The sequence below is a fragment of the Crocuta crocuta genome, unplaced genomic scaffold (assembly GCF_008692635.1).
Source record: "Crocuta crocuta isolate KB4526 unplaced genomic scaffold, BGI_CrCroc_1.0 scaffold299, whole genome shotgun sequence".
In the NCBI taxonomy this organism is placed as follows: Eukaryota; Metazoa; Chordata; class Mammalia; order Carnivora; family Hyaenidae; genus Crocuta; species Crocuta crocuta.
This window is the reverse complement of record NW_027532747.1, coordinates 1,887,069-1,907,637: the sequence shown is the minus strand read 5'-3', so window position 1 is coordinate 1,907,637 and position 20,569 is coordinate 1,887,069. Positions and strand designations below refer to the sequence as shown.

The following is a 20,569-nucleotide window of genomic DNA, read 5'->3' as shown; positions in this document are numbered from 1 at the left end:
TTTTATCCATATTTAAAAATATTTACTATTTATGTATTCTCTATATTTATATAGTTATGTACTTTATATACATTTTATTATATATTTATGTATAATATAGAAAATTTCATTTACATATAAAATATTTATTTATTTATTTATTTATAAATGTTTATTTACTTTTGAGAGAGAGAGCCTGTGACACACAAGCAGGGATGGGGAAGAGAGGGAGGGAGACACAGAATCCAAAGACGGTCCAGGCTCCAAGCTGTTTGCCCAGAGCCCAAGACAAGTCTTGAAGTCATGAACTATGAGATCGTGACCTGAGCTGAAGTAAGATGCTCAACCAATTGATCCACCTAGGGCCCTCTAAAGTATATATATTGTATAGAAAGATAAAATGAAATATCTACATCCTGAGTCTAGGAAATAAAAAGCAAGGATCAACGGCAATTCAGTCTCCATTATTTTCATCACTTGCTCTGCTCTGTCCTCAGAATAGGTGCACTTGGGCTGATTTCATATGTTCACGGGCACAAGCTCTGTGCTAGACTCTGTATAGTTGGAGGACGCAGAGGAATGTGAGTAACAGTTGAAGTTCTTCCTTGGTTAAGTGGGATTTTGTAAAGATAATTCACTGTACTATTTAAAAGGACAAAATATAATTAACGAAGGCAGTTATCTCAGTGATAAATATGGGCTATAGGAAAATTGTATTAATTAACGCACATGTGGAAAACTGAGGATAATTAATGCAAGAGATACATTGATGTGGGAATAATCTATGTACAGATCAGGAATATAATAATTCTCCTTGGGGTTTGGTGAATCACAGTGTTTCGAAATTGTTAGTAGGGAATTAATTTAATCATTAAACAAACAAATGGATGGAGAGAAAGAGGGACATTACTGGATCGATGATGACCACTGATGGCGTATGAGCCTCATGCGACGAATACCTAACTGGAGGAACTCTGAGGTCCAGAACAAGAGAGCGGTGGTTCTTCTCTTCATGCATTTCCGTTGTTTATGACAATTGGATCATTGAACTATCAGTGTGGAAATGCATATTTGAAAACGCTGAATTGTAGAAAGCTTGTTCACTTAAAAAATACGTGGGAGATGAGAAATACTATGAATATATTGGGAAACACTAAGGCCCAAAGAGAAACAAATGGTTCATGAATGTAACCTCTTTGGAAAGTTCAAAGTAGTTCATTTTCTAAGGAGAGAAGTGAAATAGACTCCAAATGATGATTGCTTAAATGCCTGCCTAAAGGAAAGATGTAAATCAAGGGTAAATGGCAGAAGGTCTCATGTTTTATCATCTGCTCTGCTCTACACTCCTTAGAATGGATGCGCTCAAGGTGATCGTAACATTCTTCAAGGTCACGAGCCCTCAGGTTGCATCTATATCATAGGAGCCTGGAGACCACATGAGTGAGTAATAGGGTTCTTGTCTTGGTTTGAGTCACTCATTTAAGGGTATTTACTGTATTATTCAAAAGTATCCAAAAGCATTCTTTAAAAATTTATCAAGGAAGATACAATACGCCTGTGTATCTCTAGGTTGATATGAAGCGTTATGTTGACCCATCTATACATGTAACGCTGAGGTCAGCTAGTAGTAACGGAGTGCTCTCTGTGGAGATGATTCTACAGATGGATGGGAGGGGAATTGAAGGATCTTATTCTTATTTTGTTTATTTCTTTATTAGTGAATCACTCAATGCACAAATGTTTTTGAGAAAGAAAGGAAAGAGGCGTGGATGACTAGTGGCATATTAGTCATACACAATGAATACTACAAGTCTGAAATTCTAGATTAATTTAATGTTTATTCATTTTGAGAGACACAGAATGAGTGGGGGAGGGACAGAGAGAGAGGGAGACACAGAATCTGAAGCAGGCTCCAGGCTCCATCTGTCAGCACAGAGCCTGACGTGAGGCTTGAACTCGCGAACTGTGAGATCATGTCCTGAGCTGAAGTTGGGCACTTAACCAACTGAGCTGCCCAGGAGCCCCTAAAATATATATTTTATATATAAAGATAAAAATGAAATATCTAAATCCTGAGTCTAGGAAATAAAAGGCAAGCATCAATGGCAATTCAGTCTCCATTATTTTTATCACTTGCTCTGCTCTGTCCTCAGAATAGATGCACTTGGGCTGATTTCATATCTTCACGGGCACAAGCTCTGTGGTGGACTCTGTATAGTTGGAGGACGCAGAGGCATGTGAGTAACAGTTGTTCTTTTCTTGGTTAAATGGGTTTTGTTTTTTAAAGATCATTCACCGCACTACTTAAAGGTACATAAACAAAACATAATTAAAGAAGGCAGTTATCTCAGTGATAAATATGGGCTATAGCAAAATTGTATTAATTAATCCACATGTGGAAAGCTGAGGAATATTAATGAGAGAGATACATTGATATGGGAGTATCTATATACAGATTAGGAATATAATCATTCTCCTTGGAGTTTGGTGAATTGCAGTGTTTAGAAATTGTTAGTGGTGAATTAATAATTTAATCAGTAAAAAATTGAAATGAATGAAGGAAAAGAGGGACAATTTTGGATCGATGATGACCATTGGCGGTGCATGAATTGTTTGTGATAAACAAGTGTCTGGAACTCTGAGGTCCAACAGAAGAGATCCAGTCCATATCCATATTGTGAAGCGATCTTCTCGACACATGTCAGGAATATATAAAGATGTTGGTTTTGGTCTCACAGTTCATGCATTTTCATGCTATTATTATAATTGGATAAATGAGAGAATCCATAAATATATAAATTAATATGAATGCAGTAATGCATTGTCCAATTATAAAAATCTGTGATTATGCAAGAAATACTATTAATGCACTGTGAAAACCCTGCATAGGAAGTAAATGGTACGTGACTTTTCCTGGGGTGACTAAGGGTGCCATAGATCATATAAGTCCTAGACAATATTCAGATTCTGGGTCAGCGGTAAAATCACAGTTGTTTGTTTTCCTAAGAGAAAAAGATATTTATACCAAATTAGTGATGATCTAAGTGCTTTGCTAAGAGAAAAGTGAAAAGCAACAATCTCTGGAGAGAATGTCTCATGTTTGTATCATCTGCCCTGTCTTCATAACAGACAAGCTAGACCTGATTTAAGGATTCCTCCCTGATCATGAGCTCTATCTAGGATTGTGGTTCTGTTACAGGTGAGTCTGGAGAATGTGAGTAATTATCCAAGTTCTTACCTTTGTTCTGGTATTTTGTTTAAGAATATTCACTGTATCGGAAAAAGGTATGAAATGTAATCAAAGAATATGAACTGTATCTTAGTAACAATTATGGGATTAATATGAACTATTATTTTGATTAATTCATACATGTGAAGCTGAAGATAGTGACAGAGTTCTTTTGTTGTGAGAATGATTCTAGTCATATACGAGGGGTAGCGAGGCCTTTTTTTTTAATACTAGTTTCAAAATTATAATTAGTGAATTGATGAATTAATCAAGAAACAATGTAAAAATAAGTGAAGAGACGTGGCTTCTTTCGATAAGGGATGATAACTGGCAGCGTATGAGTCGTGCATGATGAATGGTGTGTTTCCAGAACCCTGAGGTCCAGCAGAAAAGAAATGTTTTTTCCATCCAAAGAGTGCCTCACTTTATGATTATCTGCTCTGATCTGTACTCCTCAGAATGGACCCTCTTGAGCTGACGTAAGCCTCTTCCAAGGTCACGTGCTCTCTAGTTGAGTCCATCCATGTTGTTAAGAACATCGGAGATCAGTGTGAGAGATGTCAATGCTTGAGCTTCGGTGGTTTGTTTAAGGGCGTTCACTGTGTTGTTCCAGATATAAGCATAGGAGGCAAAATACACCCGTGTAAAATATCAAATTGATATGGTACATTAAGGTGATGAATCCCTAAATGTAAATAATGAGGTCAGTTTTGAAACAGAGTTAGTCTCTGGAAAAGAGTGTAAGGATAGATATTAAGGCTATTGAGGATCTTTCTTTATTTTGAATGCTGTGTATTTATTAGTTTTGTGAAGCCATAAGCAAATGTTTATGAGAATCACAAGAAAGAGGCCTAATGATGAACCAGTGATGGTGAATGGTGGTGGATGAGTCATGGGCCATGAATATTATGTGTCTGGATGTCAAGGTCTAGTATAATACCTAGTGTATTCTGTTTATTTAATCTTATAGATGGATGTTAGGAATATGCCCAATATAGGAATTGGGCTTATAGATTTCGATTTATTATTGTTACTGGACTAATACTTGGACCATAAAAGAAATGCACGTAATAAATCAAGAAGAAAGGGTGAAGCATTGTTAAAATATGAATGTATGTGAACAGGTGTGTGATATTAATCAACACAATTGAAAACACTGAATGAAACTCATTAAGGAATAAGTGGATCAGGACTTTTACCTATTTGACTAAGGATCACATTAACACAGATAGTTCCGAGCCAATTTTTTTCTTGTGGGTTTGGTTCAAGTTTGCTCCTGTTCATTCTGTTGAGATAAAAGTATTTATACAAGGAATAATTTATAAATTCCTAAGTGAGTGGGTAAAAAAGGTGGAAATCAAGGATCAATGGGAATAAGAATTAACTTTTTTTTTTTTTTTAATCTGCTGTGCTTTGTTCTTCTCAGAATGGACATACTTGACCTGACTTAAGTAGCAAGACCTGGTGGCAGAGAGACCAATGTGCGTAAGAGTCAGAGTTCTTCTGTGGGTTTCAGTGATTTTTTTGGGGTAGGGTGTTGTTCACTGTGTCTTTTAAAAGTGGCATATTGAATAAAGATGGTCAGCTGTAGCCCTGTGGATAAGTATTGAAATGATATGAAATGTAAAAACATAGGATATTTAAAGAAAGCCATATATAGACGTGGGAAAGTTTGTATATACAGAAGAGGGATTTCAGGGCTGTTTTTAGTGATAACTGGGTTTCAAAATAATTAGTGAATTAATGAATTAGCCAATAAGCACCGTAGAAATGAATGAATAGGGACAATATTAGATCGATGATGACAACTGATGGTGTTTGAGTCATATATGATGAAGATGTATCTGGAACTCTGAGGTCCAACACGGATAAATTCTGGTCCATTGCCCCTGTTTCAAGGGATCCTATAGACACACATCAGGAATACATACAATCTTGTCTTGGCCTTTACATTCATGCATTTATATCATTTTAATTAGTTCAATTAAATAATCAATAAGCACATATATAAAGACAGAGGTAGTGAAACTTTATCCAGTTAATAGAATGTGTGGCTTGGCAAGAAATGCTATTCCTACATATTGAAAACAAAGATCTATTATGAAAGATACATTCACATCTATTTTTTGACAATTCTATATTCAGAAGTAATAGTTTTCTGTTGGGGACAAGATCAATATCGTTCATTCACTTAAGAAAAATAAAGTATACGTTATCCCAAATCACTACCTACCTACATGACTGAAGGAAAGATGGAACACAGGGATGAATGAACACATGGTCTCAATCTTTGTATCCTCTGCTCTGCCTTGTCCTCCTTAGAATGGCCCCCCTCGGCTGATTTAAACATTCTCCCATAGTCACGAGCCCTGTGGTTGCATCTATGGCTGAGGAGCACAGAGCAAAGTGAGAGTAATTGTCAAAATTCGTTTCTTCATTTTGTGGTTTAAAAAAAATGTCTTCACATTCTTAAAAAGTGTGACATATGATCAGTAATTTCCAAACATGTTAAAAAGAAAAATGATCTTAATAAGAAGCATTATGTTAATTAGTGTTTGTAGGAAATTTTGAGAGCATTGATGAAAGATATAGGACTGCATGAAGCAATTCTATAGACAGATACTAGAGATATTCAAGGGTATTGTTTCCATTTTTTTGACCCCCTAGGTACTTCTTTTATTGGCAGCAGTGAATTGATGAATTAATAACATGTGGACAGGATTGACGATAATCAAGGACATACCTGGATAAATGATGGGAGGGGGAGGCATAAGAATCTTGGATGATCGACACTGCAGGTCTGGAACTCTGAGGGCCAACACAAATGAAATCTAGTTCTTTGTCCCCATTTGAACTGATCCTATAGAGAGACGTCAGCCATATGCGAGGATCATGTTCTTTGTGTCCATGAATATTTAAAAGTATTTAAAAAATCAATGGTGGAAATATAGAGAGCAAACTGGTGGTTGCTAGAGGGGAGGGAGCTGAGAGAAGGGGCTAAATGGGTGAGGGGGAGAGGGAGGTACAGGTTTCCATTTATGGAATGAATAAGTCCCGGGAGGTACAGTGTAGGGAACACAGTCAGTGGTATTGTAATAGCATTCTATGGGGACAGATGGCAGCTCCTATTGTGATGAGCGTAGTGTCATGTATACAGAGTTATATAAAGTTATTGAGTCACTATGTTGTATGCCTGAAACTAAAGTAACATTGTGTGTTGACTGTACTTCAGTAAAAAAATCAATAGTAGGATACATAAAAATGTAGATGAACAAATATGGAGAGGGTTAAATACTGTTTATTGTTAAAATATATAATAAGCAAGTATAATTGGAATGGAAAATACAATGATCAAAGATGTAGATGTCCTGAGTGAGAATGACAGGCAGTGATAATAGTTACCTATTGAGTTAGTTAAAACTTTGACATTTATTAAGGGAAAAATAAATACTATCTTTAATTAGTACATGTCCAGATGACTATGCGAACAAATAGTGGAAACTATGAATCAATGGAGAGAAAATCTCAACATTTTAATCTGCTTGTACTCTTCAGAATGGATGCTGGAACCGATTTCAGCATCTGCAGTCATCAAAATAGTCATGATGCCTCTGTGTATAGAAAGAGACCAATGTGAGTCATGGTCAAAGTTGCCATCTTGGATTTGGTCATTTGTTTAAGGGTATTTATGGGATTATTAAAAATTACTAAAAGAGCTTAAAAGTTTATGATGACCTAATGATACATATGATAGGAAACATTATGTTGATTTTTAATGTACAGGATGGAGGTCTATTTTTTTTTAATTTTTTTTTTAATGTTTTATTTATTTCTAGGAGAGAGAGAGAGACAGCGTGCGCAGGCGAGGGTCAGAGAGAGAGGGAGTCACAGACTGAAACAGGCTCCAGGCTCTGAGCTGGCAGTCAGCACAGAGCCCGACGCGGGGCTCGAACCCACGAACCGCGAGATCATGACCTAAGCGAAAGTCGGACGCTTAACCGACTAAGCCACCCAGGCGCCCCCGGATGGAGATCTGTTAATGAAAGAGGTATAGTCTACGTGGGAAATGATTCTGTAAACTGATGTTATGGATATTCAAGAATCTGTTCTTGGGTTTTTATGAACCATGTATTATTTTTATTATTATTAATGAATTCATAATTTAATTGATACAAATGTAGACATGAACAAAGGAAAATAGACTCAGTCAGAGACCAGTGATGATGGGTTGGAAACATAGGAGTCAAGAATGATGAAAATATGTGTCTGAAACTCAAGTCTCCTGTGGGACATAATCACTCTCCTTCCTCTGTTGAAATTGGTTCCATGTAATATACAAAGATCCTTTTCTTGTATTGATTTCAACATAGATTAGTTATTATTAATGGAATAATGATAGAACTATTAAAGAAATATAAATGAATATATTAAGAGGAAAGTGAAGCACGGTCCACTTATGAATACATGTGGTGAGGCAAAAGATATCATTAATAATTTTAAAACTATTGATACCCATTAAGAAATTAATGGATCATTAATTATTATTAATGGGTCAGAGGCGCCTGAAGGGCTCAGTCGGTTGAGCGTCTGACTTTCAGCACAGGTCATGATCTCCCACTTGTGGGTTCAAGCCCCGAGTCAGGCTCCGCACTGATAGCTCAGAGCCTGGAGCCTGTTTCTGGATCTGTCTCCCTCTCTCCCCGCCCCTCCCCGCTCGCACTCTGTCTTTCTCTCAAAATAGATAAACATAATTTAGAAAATTTAAATAAAAGAAATTAATGGATCAAATGGCTAAAGATCATTTAGACACTGATGAGGAAGAGTGAGTTTTATGTTTCCAGGTCAGTCTTTAGGGTGAGTTTTTCGTTTGTTAGGATAAAAAATACATATTAAGAAGAAGTAATAAAAACCTAATTAATAAAATTCAATAAGCAAGGATTAGTGGTGATTAGGTCTCAATTTATTTATTTATTTATTTTTTCATACATTTATTTATTTATATATTTTTTTAATGTTTTATTTATTTCTAGGCGAGAGAGAGAGTGTGAGCAGGGAAGGGTCAGAGAGAGAGGGAGACAGAGACTCTGAAACAGGCTCCAGGCCCTGAGCTGGCAGTCAGCACAGAGCCCGACGCGGGGCCTGAACCCACGAACCGCGAGATCATGACCTAAGCGAAAGTCGGACGCTTAACCGACTAAGCCACCCAGGTGTCCCCATTTATTTATTTATTACCATTACTCTGTTCTGTGTTCCTCAGAACAATGCATTTGAGCTGAGTTTGCATCTTCCATGGTCAAGAGCTCTACGGTTGCCTCTCTGTAATAGGAGGGCAGAAATTAATGTGAGTGACAGTTGAGGTTATTGTCTTGGTTTCAGTGTTCTATTTTAAGATTATTTGTATAAAGATGAAAAGTATTTTTAAAGAATATAACTGTATCTCAGTGATAAAAATGGGATATAGTTAACATTATTGTGTTTAATATGTATACAGGAAATAGGTAATAATGGGAAATATATGGATGTGAGAATAATTCTGTATGTAGACTACAGACGTAAAGACTCTTCTTGGGTTTTTATGAATGACAGCATTTAAAATTGTTATTTGTGAAATAATTCTGTAATCAATAAACTCATTGAAATAAATGAAGAATAGAAGGGACAATATTGAATTGATGATGATCAGTGATGGTGTATGAGTCATGTATGATGAATACGTTTCTGGAACTCTGAGGTCCCACATGAAAGAAATCTAGTTCAGTACCTCTATTTGAACTGACCTTTTAAACTGGATATCAGGAAGGTACAAAGGAAAATAGCATCATTATGATTTGGAACGGATAGTAAATGGACCATTTTGTCAAGTGTGTTTTGTCTTTGATGCAAGGATGGTAATAGAACATTATAAGTAACAGTCAGTTATTGTGTGAGTCACTTTGAAATTTGACATTTGATGTTTTAAGAAGAATTCTATTAACATAATAAATACCTGAATGACCATATAAATGAATGGTATAATCTATGGATCAATGGATAAATGTCTTAATTTTTTATCATCTGCTCTGCTCTTTCCTCTCAAAAAGGACACATTTGAGCTGATCTAAGGATTCAACCACAGTCACAATGTTTGCATCTATGTGTTGGGAGCATGGAGATCAATGTGAGTAGTAGTCAAAATTCTTGTCTTGGTATAAGTGGTTCAAAGAAGGCCAACCATGCTAATGTGCAATATCAGATTGATATGAAATAGTAAAATGATTAAGCCATAAAAAAACAAACGTTAAGTTCAGTTAATACCAAAGATTAGTCTGTTTATATATGATATTATTGATGAATGTTAGGGATATTGAAAGATCTTAATTTTTGGTGTGATTTATGCATATTTATTCATTAATGAATTAGTCAATAAAGAAATGTAGATGAGAGTGGACAGAAAGACAGCCAATCATGGACCAATGAAGATGACTGGTGGTGTATGAGTCATCGAGGATGAATAATGAGTGTGGAACACTGAGGGCCACCACAAGAGGAATCTAGTCTATTCCCTATATTTTCAGTGGTACTATAGGCAGAGGTCAGGAGTATCCAGTAATCTTTTGTTTAGTAATCTTTGTGTTCATGAATTATAAAACTGTAACTACGAAAGTGTCAAGGGCAGAATAAATTAGCAAATGTATAAATGAATAAAGATGAAGAGGGTGAAGCATTGTTCATTACAAAAATATATATTCAGGAAAATGAATATTTATATACACTGGAATGGATAATAAATAGGCTAAGTGTACTACATCTTTGAGTAAGGGTGACATAGGCAGTGGTAAGTAGTAGTTAGTATTACCCTGAGTCAGCTGTGAATTTGATGCTTATTGTGTCGAGAGAAAAATAAATAAATTTTACTATAAATTAATAAATACCTAAATTACAATGTACACAGAGTATGGAAATTACAGATCAGTGGAAAGAATGTCTCAATTTTTTTTAATCATCTTTTCTGCTCGATACTCTTCAGAAACAACAAGCTGATTTAAGCCTTCTTCCATCATCAAAATTGTTATATTACTTCCGTTTTCAGAAAGACAGCAAAGCAGACTAATAGACAAAGTTTTGTCTTGATTTCAGTAATTTGTGTAAAGTATTCAGTGTGTTATCTTAAAGTGTTAAATAGAAATTAAAATGCTATATATGGCCCATTGATTAATGTGATAGGAAATACTGAGTAATTGATAATGTGTAACATTGTAGACACTTAATGAAAAAGATACAATGTATTGAGAAACATTTCCATTGAAGTTAAGTTAAGGAATGGGATATTCAAGGATCTTATTCTTGTGTTTTTGTGAATCATATATATTTTATTATTATCAGTGAGTTAATGATTTAATTTGATACAAATTTAGAAATAAATGAAGATAAAGGGGCCTCACATAATTATACAATAAATACATAAAGAACAAGGTTCCCGATTATAAAATTGTAAACATATGTGACAAGACAAAAGTACTTTTATATAAGTTGAGAACACTGAAATTTGAATCGAAATAAATGGTACATGACTGTTTCCTTCTTGGCTAATGGTGATACAGATAATATAAATTATAGAAAATGTTTATGCTTTGGGTCAGTCTCAAGTTCAAAGTTGGTCATTTTCTTATGAGACAAGTAAACAAACATAATGCAGATAATGTTTGCCAAAATGACTAACCAAATGAAGGTAAAAAGCAAGGAACAGTGGAGAGAATTTCTCATTTTCTTTAAATCATCTGCTATGATGCTCTATACTCCTCAGAATGGACAGAGTCCACCTGATTTAAGGACTCTGCCAAGGTCACGAACTGGTCATAACTTTGTGGCAGGAGCATGTAGAGCAATGTGAGTTCTTGAAATCTCTTGACTTAGTTTGAGTGATGTCTTTTAAAAAAATATTCACTATTATTATTAAATTAATCACTGTGATAGCATTATTATTCTATACTTTCAGGGATCATTTGTATAGTTTATCACTGCATTATTAGAAAGTATTGAATATAATCAAAGAAGGCCAACTGTAGTGGTGTTCAGCATCAGATTGATATGAAGCATTATATCACTTAATTCATAAATGGAACATTGAGTTCAGTTAAATGAAATAGAGTTAGTTTCTGTGAATGATTCTATGGGTAGGTGTTGTGGCATATTCAAGTAGCTTATTCTTCTGTGGAATTCTTATTCTTGGTTTGGATGGCTTGTCTAAGAGTATTCACCATATTATTAAGAAGATGGCCAGCTGTAGAGTAGTGATAATTAATTAATAAACAAATGTAGACGAGAATGAAGATGGGCAACCATGTTCCAGTGATGATCATGGGCAGCTCTTGAGTTACATGCAATGAATCCTACGTGTCTACAACTCTGAGGTTTAACACAAAAAGACTCGAATCCGTTCATACTCTTTTAAGAATGCAGATTTCAGCATTCTCCTGTGATCTTTTTCTTGGTCTTTGTGTTCATGCATTTTAAAATATGATTAGAAAAGAATCAATGACAAGACTACATTTGCAAGTGTAGAAATGAATAAAGATGAAGAGGGTGAAGCATTGTTCATTACTAAAATATATAGTCAGGAAAATGAACACTTATTCACCAGAATGGATAATAAATGGACCGAGTGTATTACATCTTTGAAGAAGCGTGACATAGGTGGCGACAGGTAGTAGTCAGTATCGCTCTGAGCCAGTTGCGAGTTTGAGGTTTGTTGTATTGAGAGGAAAATAAGCATTACCATAAATTAATAAACACTTACATGACTAAGCATATGAAAGATGAAAATTGTGGGTCAATGGGGAGAATGTCTCATTTTTTAAAAATCATGGTGTCTTCTTGGTACTCTGCAGATGGATGTACTAAGCTGATTTTAGCTTCTGCCATGCTTAAAATTATGTTATCTCTGTCAAGAAAGAGAACAAGGTGAGTAATAGTCAAAGATATTAGCTTGATTTTAATCATTTGCTTAAGAGTATTCCCAGTGTTGTTAAAAAGTATTAAACATAATAAAAAAAGTTATTCAAGGCACAATCATAGATTTAATAGGAAATATTCTTATTGTTGATTAATGAAACAAATGCAAAAAATAGAGTGTATATGGGAAAGGGTTCTATAGAACAGCATTACGGATATTCAAGGATCTTGTGCTCATGTTTTCTTGAATAATGTGTTTTTTATTAATGTCTATAAATTAATGATTTAATTGAGCACAAATGTAAAACAAATAAAGAGAGTGAGGGTCTAGCATGGACCAGCAATGATGACTGGTATACGTAGTCTATTTCCTGTTTGAAATAATCCAATAGACAAATGTCAAGAATATGCAGATATCAGGTACTTTATTGTAGAGTCATAGATTTAGATTCACTATTACTAATGAATCAATGGTAGAACCATTAACCAAATATAAATATATAAGGAAGAAGAGGATAAAGTGATTTTCAATAATAAACATGTGGTGAGGCAAAAATTATTATTAATAAAAATTGTGAACACTGATGTTCATAAAGAAATGAATGGATTAAAAATGTTATCTCTGGTTTAAGATGATGTAGACATTGTTTAGTAAGAGTCAATTTTACTGTTCTCAATCATACCCAAGGTTGAGATTATTCCTCTTGTTAAGAGAAAAAAAATATTTATGAAAAATTAATAAACGTATCAATGAGTAACTGAAATGCAGAAATCAAGGGTCAGTGGAGATAAGATCTGTTTTATTTTTTGTTCTTTTTTAAATGTTTTTATTTGTTTCTGAGAGAGAGAGAGAGACAACGTGGGTAGGGGAGGGTCGGAGAGAGATAGAGAGATACAGAATCCGAAACAGACTCCAGGCTCTGAGCTAGCTGTCAGCACAGAGCCTGATGTGGGGCTTGAACCCACAAACCATGAAATCGTGACTTGAGCTGAAGTCGGAGGCTCAACCAACTGGGCCACCCAGGCGCCCCTCTTCTTTTGTTTTTAACTAATCACCTGTTCTGCTCTGTACTTTTCAGAGAGGACACACTTGAGCTGATTTAATATCTTCCAAGGTCATGAACTCTGCGGTTGCATATGTGTGTTAGGAGCATGGAGACCAGCGTGAGTAATAGTCAGAGTGTCTTGGGTTGGATGACTTGTCTAAGAGTGTTCACCATATTATTAAGAAGATGGCCAGCTGTGGAGTAAGGATAAGTGCGAGACTGAGATGGTGTGTTATATTGATAACTGCACGTACAGAAAACTGAGGTTAATTACTGAAAGAGATTGATGTAAGAATTATTCTCTATACAGATTAGGGACATAAAAACTCTTCTTGGGTTTTTGTGAATCAAAATGATTACAAATTATTATTAGTGAATTAATGAACAGTGAATAAATATAAATGAAGAAAAAGAGGGACAGTAATGGATCAATGATGACCACTGGTGGCATAGGAGTCATATATGATGAATATGTGTCCGGAACTCTGAGGTCCAACAGAAAAGAAATCTAGTCCATTCCTTTTGTTTTAAAGGATTCTACATACAGATGTCAGGGATACACAAAGACTTTTTTTTGGTCTTTGTGTTCACGGTTTTTCATTCCATTACTATTATTGGATAAATGAATTGAAAGCAAAAAAGAAAGAGAGAAATAGAAAAAGAGAAATGATGTGAAGCAGGGACCAATTATAAAAATATGTGATCAAACAAGAAATGCTTATTAATATATATTTGAAAACACTGAAGTCCAAGGACAAATAAGGGTATTTGACTGTGACCTCTTATGTTAGGGATAATATAGACATTATAAATTGTAGACAGTGTTTATAGTCTGGGTTTGTGGAGAGTTCAAAATTGTTTTCTTAAGAGGAAATAAAATAAATATACTTGAAATTAATGATCGCATAAATGACTATCTGAATTAAAGATGAAAAACAAGTATCAGTGGAGAGAAGGCATAATTTTTTTGGTCATCTGTTCTGGTCTGTACTCCTCAGAATGGACTCCATTGAGCTGATGTAAGCATCTTCCATGGCCTTGAACTCCTGGCTGCATCTGTTTGCTGGAAGCATGGAGACCAGTGTAAGTAATAATCAAAGTTCTTCTCTTAGTTTGGGTTTTTTTGTTTAAGTGTATTCACTGTGTAACAGAGTTTGAAATACAATCAGATAAGGCCACGTGTAGCCTAGTGATAAACCCAGGGTAGATATGAAGCATTATATTGATGGATGCATATATGAAAAACTGAAGATACTAATGAAAGACGTATATTGATATATGAGACCAATTCTGTATACAGATTAAGGATATCAGACCTCTTTTCAGTTTTTGTGAGTCATAGTGTTTAAAAGTACAATTAGTGAATTAATGAGTTAATCAATAAATATTGTAGAATTGAGAGAAGAGGACGTGGCCTAATCTTGGATCAATGATGACGGCCAGTGGTGTATGAGTCATATACCATGAATACTACATGTCTGGAACTCTGAGGTCCAACACAAAAGAAATATGGTCCATTTTCTCTTGAAATAATTCTATAAACAGATGTTGGAAGTAAACAATGATTTTATTTTGATCTTTGGATTCCTGCATTTTCAAACTATTATTATAATTGGACCAATGGCCAAACCAAAAAATATATAAGTATGAATAAGATTAAACATTGTCCCATATAAAAATATATGCTAAGGCAAGACATATTGTTGATATATCTTAAAAACTCTGATATTCACTAGGAAATAAGTGGCATAAAGGTGTTGCTTTTTTTTTTTTTTAATATTTTTATTTATTTCTAGGAGAGAGAGAGAAAGACAGCGTGAGCAGGGGAGGGTCAGAGAGAGGGAGTCACAGACTGAAACAGGCTCCAGACTCTGAGCTGGCAGTCAGCACAGAGCCCGACGCGGGGCTTGAATCCACGAACCGCGAGATCATGACCTAAGCGAAAGTCGGACGCTTAACCGACTAAGCCACCCAGGCGCCCCAAGGTGTTGCTTTTTAAGGATGATAAAGGCGGTGTTACTGATAGTCACGGTTCACATTCTATGTCAGAGACAAGACTGATATTGTTTACTTAAGAGAAGGTAAAATGATATCCCAAATAACCACCCAAATGATTGACTACAAAGACCAATGGAGATAATGTCTCAATCTTTTTTTTATCACCTCCTCTGCTCTGTACTCCTTAGAATGGACACCCTCAAGCTGGTGTAAGCATCTTCCATGATCAGGAGTTCCATAGTTATGTCTCTGCGTTACGAGCATGGAGACCAATGTAAGTAATAGTCAAGGCTGTTGTCTTGGTTTTCAGTCTTTTTTGTTTTTTAAGGCACTCAGGCATTCATTGTATCATTTTAAAAATATGAAATATGATTTCGGTAGATTGACAATGACCCCATTATAAATATGGGGTTGATATGAAACATTGTCTTGATTACTCCTTAAATGCAACATTGAAATAAAACAACAAAAGAGATGTATTTCCATGAGTAATAATTCTATAGACAGATATTTAAGGATCATATTATCATATTTTATGACTTTAGGTATTTATTATTATTAGTGACTTGATGAATTAATGTCTGGATCAATGATGACTACTGGTGGCGGTATGAGTCATGGATGATGACTACTACATGTCTGGAACTCTGAGGTCCAACACTAATACAATAGAAATCTAGTCTATACTATTCTATACTATGTGAGAGATACGTAAGAATCTTTTGCTTCTAATTTTATGGCTCATGGATTATGATTAAATCAACATAAAAGAATCAATGGAAGGATCACTAAAGATGTTTAAATGATTAACGATGAAAGAGTGAGGTGTTTTCCAAATTATGAAAAGATGTAGTAAAGAAAGCAATACTATTAGTATAGTCTGGAATGGGTAATACAGAGAAAAGTAAGCAGATACACCATAAATTAATAAATACTAAATGCCTGAGGGAACGAAAGGTGGAATACAAAGGACTGATGGGTAGAAGATCTCAAACTTTATTTTCTCCTTGCTCTTATACTCCTCAGAATGGGCACTGCCTTGCCAATTTTGGCATTCTGCCATGGCCTCGGACTCAATAGTTGCCTTTGGAGCATGGAGACCCGTGTGTGTGAGTAACATTCAAAGTTCTTGTCTTGGTTTGGGCAATTTAAGAGTGGTCAGTGCATTTTTAGGAAGTAGGAAATATGATCAAACAAGGCCGTACATGATCCAGGAATAAACATGGGAATGGTGCAAAGCATTATGTTGAGATGTCCATATGTGAAACCCAAAGGGCAATGAAGACACAGAGCTAATGTCTGTGGAAGTGATTTCATAGGTAGATATTAGGGATATCAGGGCTCTTATTCTGTTTTTATTTTTAATTTTGAATTCATGCATGTTTCTTCACGAGTAAGTAGTAAATTAATGAGTAAATCAATAGACAAAATATAAATGAAAAGAATTCACAAAGTTGGACCATTGATAGTGCCTGGTGGTGTAAGAGTCAAGGATGATGAAAAATACGTAAATACATGTCTAGACATCTGTATAGAGGTTTTGAATCACAATATTGTACACCTGAAACTAATATTACACAGTATGTTAATTAACTGGAATTTAAATAAAAACTTAAAAAAATAAAATAAAAGAATTCATGTTCGTTTTCCTTTTTTTCCCCATCTACTTTCCACTCTATGGAATGGACACACTTGAGATGATAATCATTCTGTAATGGTCAAGACCTTGATGGTTCAATGTGAGTAATACTCCAAATTCTTGTCTTTGTTGGGATTGTCTGTATAGAGTATTTAGAGTTGTCTGTGTGATTAAAAAGTATGGAATATAACTTGTGGGGATGAGCACTGGGTGTTATACATCGGGGATGAATCACTGGAATCTATTCCTGAAATCATTATTGCACTGTATGCTAACTAACTTGGATATACATAAATAAATAAATAGATTAGGGTAATTAGTAGATTAAGTTTTTATTCTTGGCTTGGTCATTTCGTTTATGGATGATGACTTATATTATTTAAAAAAAAATAAATGGCTTCGTGCAATCTTAACATGAAATCAGACGAGATCGGACGCGTTTAGGGTGGTATGGCCGTAGACAATCATAACATGAAATCAAAGAAGACTTTGCATGGACTGATGATAAGAATTTGTCCTGACAAGGTCGTGCTTTATTCGTTTGAATGGAAAAAATTTCCATTCAAAACGTAGGTGGACTGCTCCATCTCAGATTAAGAAGATTATAGACACATTCTAGTCATAGTCAAAGATCTTGTCCTTGCACTGGCTGTGTTTTCATTGTTTTTTAAAATTTTATTAAAATAACAAATAATTAAGCAGGTTAAATGTAAATCCGCTAGTGAAATTACGGTGGTTACTCTTGACAAATCATGGGAGTATTCCCAAGACAAAGATTTGTTTCATTTGGGTCAATGATTTCAGCACTTGGTTTTAGGAGTACGTAAAGAGACATCCTTGTAGAAATTTCCCCTCTTGTTTGGAAATAAATCCTTCGCTGTTGACTTTACTTTTGAAAAGGAGTAACTGTCTAAAATAATAAGGAAAAATCCGTATATAAAGAAAATTAAAGGGGCAAAGGGTGTCCCAGTGATAAAATTTTATGAAACAAGAATTAGGATCAACCCAATTTTGCTTCTCTGAGACCTATTTAATGGAAAAGATTTAATCTTCCCCTCTGTGTATAATGAGGACAGGCACAGTTGTTAAAATATTCCCAGTTTTCATTCTTGTACTTTGGTGGGTTCATGGATGTTAATATTATTGTGGCTGCTGCTGTAGCTGTTTAGTAAATCAGTCTTTGAAAATCTAGACTGAAGGAAGCAAAATCCTGGACCCGTGATGAAAATGTGATTTGAAAGAGAAGGATTAAGGTCATTATAGTTTTGCACCATTGACATTTATGAAATAAAACATTTACCTTTTCCATCCTTGTCTTAGTAATGCGTAGTATGCAGTACTGCTCTGCCTGCTGTCCTGAAATAATTGAGGTATTTTTGCCTGCTACTTAGCCGGATTATTTCTTTCCTCTATCTCAGGTACAAATACTTATGACCTCATTTATTTGGAGGTGGTGGCAGGAATTCCCTATTCTATTTAAAAAAATTTTTCTAACCTTTCTTTATTTTTGAGACAGAGAGAGACAGAGAGAGACAGAGAATGAGTGGAGGAGGAGAAGAGAGAGGGAGACACAGAATCCAAAGCAGACTCCAGGCTCCGAGCTGTCAGCATAGAGCTGGACACGGGGTTCCAACCCACAAACCGTGAGATTATGACCTGAGCCTAAATTGGACACGTAACCGACTGAGCCACCCAGGCGCCCCAAGAATTCCCTATTCTAAAATGTTTTGCCACTTCGTGTCCAAGAGAGTGCTAAAGTAACTGATGAGGTGTTAATTTCAGCTCATCATTGACCCAAATCTATGTGAGTCTCTGTGTTGGTCGTAGTTCAGTCTAGTTCCAGCTATCATGTTGCTCTTGGGGATTAGGTAGAGACCAACTCATAAAATGCAACAGTTCAATATAATGGGGCAAGTAGATGGACTTTCCGGAAGCATAGAAGATGGACCCTTCGCTCAATCTTAAGTATCAGATGCTTTACAAAGGTGATGACACCTAAGCCAATGAAAATCTCGCTAGGCTGTGAGCTCCATAAAGTTAGGAGTCCTAAACCCTTGTCCACTGCTCTGCCCATTAAGTCTAGCTCACAAGTCATAGACCTTCGTTGAATGACAAATTGCATGAATGATAAATGACTGGATGAAGCAATGAGTTAGTGAATGAATGAGTCTTTGAGCAAACAAAGGAAAGCATACTGATGAAAACGTCGAGGAGTACGCACATGTGTTAACAAACTGACGGTGAGTTGACACGTCCACTTCGCCAAATGGATACGTGCAGAAATGCGTGATGAATTAATTAGTGAATCAATGAGTGGATGAGATGATGTTTAAGTAAACATGTCAAAAGGAGAATGACGAATAAATAAGTCAGGGGGTGAATGAATGAAAGACTAGTAGCTCATGGAGTCAACAAGTGAAAGATGGGGGCACAAGTGGATGAAAGAATAAATAACTGAGTCCCTGAATGAGTTTGTGAATTACTGGAGGATTGGAAGTTAATTAGCAATGAGGGAATGAATGAACCAGCGAGTCAATGAGTGAATGAGCAACCAAATGAATTAATTGGTTAACAAGCCAAAAACTGAGTGAGTGAAGAAATTAATACATCGATGAAAGAAGGAAAAAGTGGAAAAGTAAATAAATAAGTTCATGAATGAAACAAATTAATGAGCAGATGAATAGGCCAGTGTATGGAGGGATGCATATAGTAGGGTGAGTGAATAGAACAACGAATTAGTGAGTGAGTAAATGAGTCAATGAATGGGAGTGCAGTCCAAGAACAGCTTAACTGCTCTGAATGAGCGAATAAGCAAATGGGTCAATCAATGGGTGAGTGAGTCAGTGATCCATGTGTGAGGCAACGAGTGAATGAGGTCACCCTGGGATCCCTTCCCTGACTGCTCCCGAGAGAGCTAGCCACACCCCGACCTCACGCCACTTTGTAAATAGCTCACCCGGAGCACCCATTCTACTCTATCATGGTATTTGTTTACATGTCATCACCAAGCCAGCGTGCCCTGCCGGAGAGCCAGGAACCGGGTCAAATTCCGCTCTGCATCCCCAGGGCCTGAGCAGCCCTGAGCCTGGGAGGCGCCCGGTAAATTATTGCTGAATGAATTAATGAACAGCTAAAAATACATGTGCTTTTGTGGAACTGGGCTGGCCCTTCTCAGAACGGTCTGTGTACTGCCCTGCGGGGAGGTGTGCTGGGCCAGATGGTCTGTGGCATTCTCCGATGCAAGTCCAGATTCTCCCTTGAGCCCAGCTCCTAGTGTTCGGTGCCAGACAGAGAGACAGGATACTGGCAGTTCTGACTGCCCTGGACCCTGGCCCATCCTTGGGCAATATCGGCTTGGCATGGTGAAATGGAAGCCCTGGGTCTTCCCGAAAGCCGCCCTTGCCTCTGCCAAGACAGGAGATCAAAAATAACCTGGTCTTGTTTTTATGTCTCCAGCAAGTGGGCCTGCTCTTTGCCTTTAAGGGAACCAAGTTCTTCTGGTGGTTGTTGTGGGTTAGATGTGAGGTGCCTCTGGACCTCTAGCCTCGGCTTCGTCTGTTCCATGAACATAACAGTTGTTATGGGAATTAACCTTGACTAATAGGAGCTTGTTAGAACGCCCATCCTGTGGGACCTGGGGGGAAATAGATGCTTCACAAATTACCTGAAGTAGCTGTAATTGATGGTTTCACTTGTGCTTACTCGAAATGACACCCAAGTAATATGCAAATTCCCCTGTCCCAGAAG

At 36.2% G+C, this 20,569-nt stretch overlaps 1 long non-coding RNA gene and 12 other non-coding genes across 13 annotated transcripts; all 13 read left to right on the top strand.

The window, feature by feature from the left end:
• The first annotated feature begins 889 nt into the window (after positions 1-889).
• Positions 890-964, top strand: LOC144245642 (small nucleolar RNA SNORD113/SNORD114 family). The gene has a single exon (XR_013339362.1). It is a non-coding gene; the product is annotated as a small nucleolar RNA SNORD113/SNORD114 family (small nucleolar RNA).
• Positions 965-1,340: 376 nt separating this feature from the next.
• On the top strand, positions 1,341-4,691 carry LOC144245489 (uncharacterized). Its single transcript, XR_013339267.1, has 4 exons — positions 1,341-1,419; positions 2,133-2,216; positions 3,109-3,178; positions 4,635-4,691. It is a non-coding gene; the product is annotated as an uncharacterized LOC144245489 (long non-coding RNA).
• LOC144245633 (small nucleolar RNA SNORD113/SNORD114 family) lies at positions 2,557-2,628 on the top strand. Its single transcript, XR_013339353.1, has one exon. It is a non-coding gene; the product is annotated as a small nucleolar RNA SNORD113/SNORD114 family (small nucleolar RNA).
• Positions 3,519-3,593, top strand: LOC144245649 (small nucleolar RNA SNORD113/SNORD114 family). The gene has a single exon (XR_013339370.1). It is a non-coding gene; the product is annotated as a small nucleolar RNA SNORD113/SNORD114 family (small nucleolar RNA).
• On the top strand, positions 4,067-4,140 carry LOC144245593 (small nucleolar RNA SNORD113/SNORD114 family). Its single transcript, XR_013339321.1, has one exon. It is a non-coding gene; the product is annotated as a small nucleolar RNA SNORD113/SNORD114 family (small nucleolar RNA).
• A 308-nt stretch (positions 4,692-4,999) lies between the features above and the next one.
• On the top strand, positions 5,000-5,071 carry LOC144245621 (small nucleolar RNA SNORD113/SNORD114 family). The gene has a single exon (XR_013339344.1). It is a non-coding gene; the product is annotated as a small nucleolar RNA SNORD113/SNORD114 family (small nucleolar RNA).
• An 881-nt stretch (positions 5,072-5,952) lies between these two features.
• On the top strand, positions 5,953-6,027 carry LOC144245595 (small nucleolar RNA SNORD113/SNORD114 family). Its single transcript, XR_013339323.1, has one exon. It is a non-coding gene; the product is annotated as a small nucleolar RNA SNORD113/SNORD114 family (small nucleolar RNA).
• Positions 6,028-8,873: 2,846 nt separating this feature from the next.
• On the top strand, positions 8,874-8,945 carry LOC144245631 (small nucleolar RNA SNORD113/SNORD114 family). Its single transcript, XR_013339351.1, has one exon. It is a non-coding gene; the product is annotated as a small nucleolar RNA SNORD113/SNORD114 family (small nucleolar RNA).
• Positions 8,946-9,653: 708 nt separating this feature from the next.
• Positions 9,654-9,726, top strand: LOC144245639 (small nucleolar RNA SNORD113/SNORD114 family). The gene has a single exon (XR_013339360.1). It is a non-coding gene; the product is annotated as a small nucleolar RNA SNORD113/SNORD114 family (small nucleolar RNA).
• A 1,803-nt stretch (positions 9,727-11,529) lies between these two features.
• On the top strand, positions 11,530-11,604 carry LOC144245592 (small nucleolar RNA SNORD113/SNORD114 family). The gene has a single exon (XR_013339320.1). It is a non-coding gene; the product is annotated as a small nucleolar RNA SNORD113/SNORD114 family (small nucleolar RNA).
• A 2,005-nt stretch (positions 11,605-13,609) lies between these two features.
• LOC144245610 (small nucleolar RNA SNORD113/SNORD114 family) lies at positions 13,610-13,681 on the top strand. The gene has a single exon (XR_013339335.1). It is a non-coding gene; the product is annotated as a small nucleolar RNA SNORD113/SNORD114 family (small nucleolar RNA).
• Positions 13,682-14,607: 926 nt separating this feature from the next.
• Positions 14,608-14,682, top strand: LOC144245616 (small nucleolar RNA SNORD113/SNORD114 family). Its single transcript, XR_013339339.1, has one exon. It is a non-coding gene; the product is annotated as a small nucleolar RNA SNORD113/SNORD114 family (small nucleolar RNA).
• Positions 14,683-15,765: 1,083 nt separating this feature from the next.
• On the top strand, positions 15,766-15,841 carry LOC144245604 (small nucleolar RNA SNORD113/SNORD114 family). Its single transcript, XR_013339329.1, has one exon. It is a non-coding gene; the product is annotated as a small nucleolar RNA SNORD113/SNORD114 family (small nucleolar RNA).
• The last annotated feature ends 4,728 nt before the right edge of the window (positions 15,842-20,569 follow it).